Below are 6,953 nucleotides of genomic sequence, written 5' to 3' on the forward strand. Positions count from 1 at the left end.
CATTGCACTGTGTTTCCTGGGGGACCCCATCCACCTCATCACCCTGTGTGTCCTGGGGGACCCCATCCACCTCATCCATCTATCTTTCCTTGGGGACCCCATTCACCTCATCCATCTGTCTTACCTGGGGGACCCCATCCACCTCATCCAGCTGTATTTCCTCTTGGACCTTATCTTCTTCCTCCAGCAGTGTGGCATCTGGGTCCTCAGCCTACTTGTCCACTTAGTGGCCACTGGCACCTCGGCCACCTTCTCTACCTTGGTAGGCTCCCTTAGCTATCACCTTCAAATGAGTCTCCTCTAGTACCTAAAGTATCTCCTCACGACCTCTCAGCCCTCAGCCACCTCCTTCCCCTAGGCCTTCTCTAGTACTTCAGCCACCTCCTTCACTTGGCTGACCTGCTGTCTCGGCTGACACTCCGCCTTTACTTGACTTGGCCTCACACTTCACCCCCTCCTCAAGTCACGTGGCCTCTGACACCTCGACCAACACCTCTAAATGCACCACTTGATGTGTTGATTTGAATGGTATAAAGTAATTTGTAAAAAAAAATCAATCTCTTCTTTTTTCGAGTGAATAGAAAGAAATGTCGCAGATGGTACTGCAGGGCTTTGCAGTACAAGGTAACACTGGCGGAGATCTTGGTCACTTTTCTCAAGTTTCTGAGAGTACTCAGTCGGTTGCATTATTTCCTCATCATGAGTTTAACAGCAGATATCTCCTGTAGATAAAGACAGATTTTTTATTTTTTGTGGGGACAGAGCCTCACTGCATCACCCAGGCTGGAGTGCAGTGGTGCAATCCTGGCTCAGTGCAACCTCCACCTCCGGGGTTCAGGTGATCCTCCCACCTTAGCCTCCAGAGGAGTGGCTGGGGCTACAGTCACACACCACCACATTTGGCACTTTTTTATTTTTATCTTTATGTTTTTTGAGACAAAGTCTTACTCTGTTGTCAGGCTGTAATGCAGTGGTGTCATCTTGGCTGACTGCAACCTCTGACTCTTAGGTTCAAGCAATTCTCCTGCCTCAGCCTCCCAAGTAGCTGGGACTACTGGTCCATGTCACCATGCCCAACTAATTTTTTTGTATTTTTAGTAGGGACATGGTTTCATCATGTTGTCCAGGACAGTCTTGATCTATTGATTGACTCATGATCTGCTTGCCTTGGACTCCGAAAGTGCTGGGATTACACACATGAGCCACACTGCCCAGCCTTTCTTTCTTTCTTTTTTCTTTTGAGATGGAGTCTCACTTTGTCACCCAGGCTGGAGTGCAGTGGTGTGATCTCAGATCTTAGTTCACTGCAACCTCTGCCTCCCAGGTTCAAGTGATTCTTCTGCCTCAGCTTCCTGAGTAGGTGAGACTACAGGTGTGTACCACCACACCTGGCTAATTTTGGTATTTTTAGTAGAGACAGGGTTTCACCACATTGGCCAGGCTGGTCTCGAACTCCTGACCTCAGGTGATCCACCCACCCCAGCCTCCCAAAGTGCTCAGATTACAAGTGTGAGCAACCATGCCTGTCTCTCTCTCTCTCTCTCTCTCTCTCTTTAACATTTTGTAGAGACCGTGTTTCACCATGTTGCCCAGGCTAGTCTCAAACTCCCAGACTCATGTCATCTGCCAACTTATGCCTTCCAAAGTGCTGCAATTCCCAGCCAGAGATTGTGTATAGAAGCCAGAAATAGCAGTTTTGCAGGTGTGTATAGAACCTGGGCTGTTTGGCCATCTCTGTAAAACATGACACCAGTCCCTGACTTGCAGGGTGTCCTGTGTCCTCCAGCAGACAGATCCACACCAAAGGGCACAGAGCTTGTGACCACCCACAGTGGAAGCACAAGTGAAGGGACTCAGGGTGCAAAAGAAAGAGACCGAATCTCCTGGAAATAAACAGGAGGCTGTGGAAGAGAAGGCTGGAGTGGGTTGGTGTCACTCAGGGGTTTGTGTAACTCAGGTGGAGCTGCAAGGCTCCTGGCTGGCCAAGCAGTGTGAGCAGGAACATGGAAGCTGCATGAGGGCCCCACAGAGCCACCGTGAAAGAGCTCAGATGTCTGGGTGTGCACAGGGAATTATGGCCTTAGTCCATTATCTGTAGGAATGACAATTCTTTCCCTGGATGTGTGAAGGCTCTGGATCAGGGTGAATGACTGCCTAGACCTCTGGGAAATTTAACTTTGTTCTGTCAGGGGACGCTGTCTCCCCTAGATTTTATGTCCCCCAGGAGACTAACAATGAGGATGGATGTGGTTTACTGGAGCTGTGGTCTTGGTCTTCAGAATCAGGTCAACTCTGGTGGGGAACTCAAGGCCAATCCTGAGCTGTTCTGGCATCATCCTATCCCCAGCAACCTCTCTCTCCCCTGCAACTCCCAGCTTTGCATCTCCCAACCTTGGCCTGCAAAATCCTCCCCCTTCACTGTGTCCCTGCTGCCTGAGCCCAGACACCAATTCTCAGTGGGGCTCAGAGCCCCAGCTTTTTCAGAAATGAGCTGGGACTGATGTGGTTATGAGGTCATGGTGAGGAAAAGGAGACCAAGCCCATAAGGAAAGCATCTTGCAAAATAGCTGCCAAATAGGAGAACCTCATCCCTCCCACCAGTTACATGAAACTATTTACACTCAGAAGATCAGCATAAGATGTTCACTGATGTTTGCTAAGCTTAGGGTGTAACAGCTCAGAACCCAGGATTGCCAATCTCTGTTTCAAAAGATAAGGAATAGCCTCAGATTCTTATGAGATGAAGAGATTATAGGAATGCATACACAGTTAAACCCTGATAGATATCTGTGATCTGTAGATAATTATTATTCATGACATATGCAGCCACACACAGAAGTATTCAGTAGGTGTTCAGGTATTTTATAGAAGACAAAATGTATATTGGGCAAAAAAAGATCACAGGGAAATAAACCAAAAGAAATTCGTTTTCACTATAAAAATGCTTTAATAATATTGTCTGTACAGCATGGGACACAGACAGGGAAAACAGCAAGTGCACACACAGAGGCACAGGCCAGAAGGCAGGCTGGGAGTGAATAAAGAGTTCACACTGCTTCCCTGCTTTCTCCGGTGACTGGAGGCTGTAGGCCACCTCCTCCTCGAACTCGCCCTCCTCCTCTGCTGTGGTATCCTGGTACTGTTGTTATTCGAACACCAGGTCATTCATGTTGCTCTTGGCCTTGGTGAACTCCATCTAGTCCAGGCCCTCGCCCATATAGCAGTGCAGGAAGGTCTTGTGCGGAAACGTGGCTGTCAACTGCTCCGAAATGCACTAGGACAGCTCCTGGATGGCCCTGCTGTTGCCAATGAAGGTGGCAGACATTTTTAGCCCTCCGGGCAGGATGTCACAGACAGCCGTTTTCTCATTGTTGGGGATCCACTCGACAAAGTAGCTGCTGTTCTCATTTTGGACGTTAAGCTTTTGTGTCCACCTCCTTCATGGCCATGTGGCCACTGGACATGATGGCCACCATCAGGTAGCGGCCATGGAGGGGGTCGCAGGCTCTCATCATGTTCTTGGCACCCAACATATGCTGGGTGAGCTCGCACACTGTCAGGGCCCAGGACAGCTGGCTTACCTGGCTGGTCAGTAGGGCAAAGCTGGGCATGAAAACGTGCCGGTGGGGGAATGGGACCATATTCATGGCCAGCTTCTGCAGGTCAGAATTGAGCTGGCCTGGGAAGCATAGGCAGGTAGTGACCCCACTCATGGTGGCGGACACCAGGTGGTTCGGGTCACCGTAGGTAGGCATAGCAGCCTTAGGGTTCTGAAGCAGATGTCATAGAGAGCTTCATTATCGAAAATTAGGTCTCATCTGTGTTTCCTATGAGCGGATAGATGGAGAGGGTGGTATTGTAGGGCTCCACCACCGTGTCTGACACCTTGGGTGAGGGCACCACAGTGAATGTGTTCATGATCCTGTCTGGGTACTCCTCCCGGATCTTATTGATGAGGAGGGAACCCATCACAGACCCAGTCCCCCAACCCAGGGGGGCCTGGCCACTTTGCTGCTTTATTTTGTGTTTTTAAATATACTTCTGGATTCAATATGCTGTTTCTTAATTTTATGTTTGGATACCTTTGTGTTAGCTACTATATACCTAACAATGTTTTCTTTTATTTATTTAAAATGTTTAGATTAATAGAGGGCCGGGCGAGGTGGCTCATGCCTGTAATCCCAACAGTTTGGGAGGCCAAGGCAGGTTGATCACAAGGTCAGGAGTTCGAGACCAACCTGACCAACATGGTGAAACCACATCTCTACCAAAAATACAAAAATTGGCTGGGTGTGGTGGCACACACCTGTAATCCCAGCTACTCAGGGGGCTGAGACAGGAGAATTGCTTCAACTGGGGAGGTGGAGGTTGCAGTGAGCCAAGATTGCGCCTTCTGAGGTGTTGGGGTCAAATATAAACACTCTCTGCCTCCTCCTACACTCTGTTGGGCCTCACAGGTGGGTTAGGAAAGACTGTTTCAAGAGTGGGTGTGTCAAGCGTTGATGAAAGGAAAGGGAAGATAAAGGAAAAGTTGAACAAATTAAATCCTAGGTTAGTTTAGAGTTAGTCTGAGTTCTGTGAAATCAGTTCAGGTTTCAGTAAGCAGTAACCCTCTTGACAAAAAACAAAGAGAGACAAAGGAAAGCAATCATTCTGAATTCCGATGTTTGATGATAAAGCACAACTATTTGCTTTTACCCCTTCCGTGAAGAAATGGAACACTTTGGGAAGACATCCCAAGAGATTCAGGAAGAAGAAGGCAAGGTAAGTGCTGTGGTTTGAAAGCCTCCTCCAAAATTCATGTTGAAATTTGCCGTTGTGATGGCATTAAGGGGTGAGACCTGGCCGGGCACAGTGGCTCATGTCTGTAATTCCAGCACTTTGGAAGGTCGAGGTGGGTGGATCACCTGAGGTCAGGAATTCAAGAACAGCTGGCCAACATGGTGAAACCCTATCTCTGCTAAAAACACAAAAAATAGCCAGGCGTGGTCTCAGGCACCTGTAATCCCAGCTACTTGGGTGGCTGAGGCAGCAAAATCACTTGAATCCTGGAGGTGGAGTTTGCAGTTAGCCGAGATCGCTCCATTGCACTCCAGCCTGGGCAACAAGAGTAAAACTCTGTCGAAAAGAAAAGAAAAGAAGAGTTAGGGTCTTTAAGAGCTGATTAGGTTGTGAGGCCTCTGCCCTCATGAATGAAGTTTGGGTGATCCAGGGAGTGGGCTTCAGATAAAAGGGCAAGTTCAGTTTCCATCCCCTCTTGTGTCCTGTGCACACTTGCCCCTCTGCTATGGTATGGCACTGCAAGAAGGCTCTCACAAGTTGTGGCCCCTTGATCTTAGACTCCTCAGCCTCCAGAACTGTGAGCCAAATAAACTTCTATTCTTTTTTCTCTTTTCCTTTATTTTTGGGCGAAATCTCACTCTGTCACTCAGGCTGGAGGGCAGTGGAGGGATCTTGGCTCACTGCAACCTCCACCTCCTGGCTTCAAGCAGTTCTCCTGCCTCATACTCCTGAGTAGCTCGGCTTACAGGTATACTCCAGCACACCGAGCTAGTTATTGTATTTTTAATAGAGACGGGGTTTCACTGTGTTGGTCAGGCTTTCTTGAACTTCTGACCGCGTGGTCCGCCCACCTCGGCCTCCCAAAGTGCTGGTATTACAGGCATGAGCCACTGCTCTTGGCCTTACACTTTTATTCTTTATAAATCGCCCAGTGTGTGGGATCTGTTATAACAGGAGAAAACAAAAAGGAGTTTAGATGTTTTCCTTTTGTTTAATAAAGATGACCTGAGCCACATGTAGAAGACATTCTTCCTTCTCAGGATCCTACAACTGCCCTATAGCCAGTAGAAAAAAGGAGACACCCAAGATTTTTGTTCTCACCTTTATTCAGGCTCCACTGAAGGACCTTCAGAGGGGTTGGGGTCAAATGTAAACACTCTCTGGCTCCTCCTATGTTCTGTTGGGCCTCACAAGTGGGTTAGGAAAGAGTGTTCCAAGAGTGGGTGTGTCAAGCCACAGAAGCATGTCCTGGCCATACACGGTGGCTGAAGCCTGTAACCCCTGCACTCTGGGAGGCTGAGATGGGCGGATCAGCTGAGTTCAGGAGTTCAAGACCAGCCTGGTCAACATGGTGAAACCCCATCTTTACTAAAATACAAATATTAGCCAGCCATGGTAGCATGCACGTGGAATCCCAGCTCGGGAAGCTGACACAGGAGACTCATTTGAGCCCAGGAGATAGAGGTTGCAGTGAGATGAGATCATATCACTCTACACCACTCCAGCCTGGGCAACAGAGTGAGACTCCATCTCACAAAAAAAAAGGAGGCCAGGCATGGTGGCTTGGCCAGGTGTGGCGGCTCACTCCTGTAATCCCAGAACTTTGGGAGGCAGAGGTGGGTGGATTGCTTGAACTAAGGAGTTCAAGACCAGCCTGGGAAAGCAACATGGTGAAGCTTCATCTCTGCAAAAAAGACAAAAATTAGCTGGGCTTGGTGGCATGTGACTGTAGTCCCTTCTACTTGGGAGGCTGAGGTGGGATGATAGGTTGAGATTGGGAGGCAGAGATTGCAGTGAGGTGAGATTGCCCCACTGCACTCCAGCCTGGGTGAGAGAAAGCATGTCTCAAAAAAAAAAAAAAAAATACAGAAGAGAGAGTTCAGAAACAAACCCAAGAATATAAAGGGGAGTGCTTTGGGGTGTGGGATATTCTGTATCTTGACTGTGGTGCTAGTGTCACAATTACATACATTTGACAAAAACTCATTGTACACTTCAAGTGGGTATATACTATTCTATGAAAATTATGCTGTAATAAATTGTTTTTCACTTTTAAAAAAGACCTCTTAAAAAGCGAAAATAGTAGTAGGAAATGATTTACTTTCCTAAACCCATGACATATCACATAGAGAAAATTAGGTTCAGAAAGTAAAAATTAGCTTAGCATGAGA

The 6,953-nt window shown here is 47.9% G+C and overlaps 1 pseudogene; it reads right to left on the minus strand.

The window, feature by feature from the left end:
* Window positions 1-2,405: 2,405 nt before the first annotated feature.
* Window positions 2,406-4,152, minus strand: LOC116530996 (annotated as a pseudogene).
* Window positions 4,153-6,953: the final 2,801 nt, after the last annotated feature.

This window comes from Sapajus apella, unplaced genomic scaffold (genome assembly GCF_009761245.1).
Source record: "Sapajus apella isolate SASKATOON/1434 unplaced genomic scaffold, GSC_monkey_1.0 scaffold69, whole genome shotgun sequence".
In the NCBI taxonomy this organism is placed as follows: Eukaryota; Metazoa; Chordata; class Mammalia; order Primates; family Cebidae; genus Sapajus; species Sapajus apella.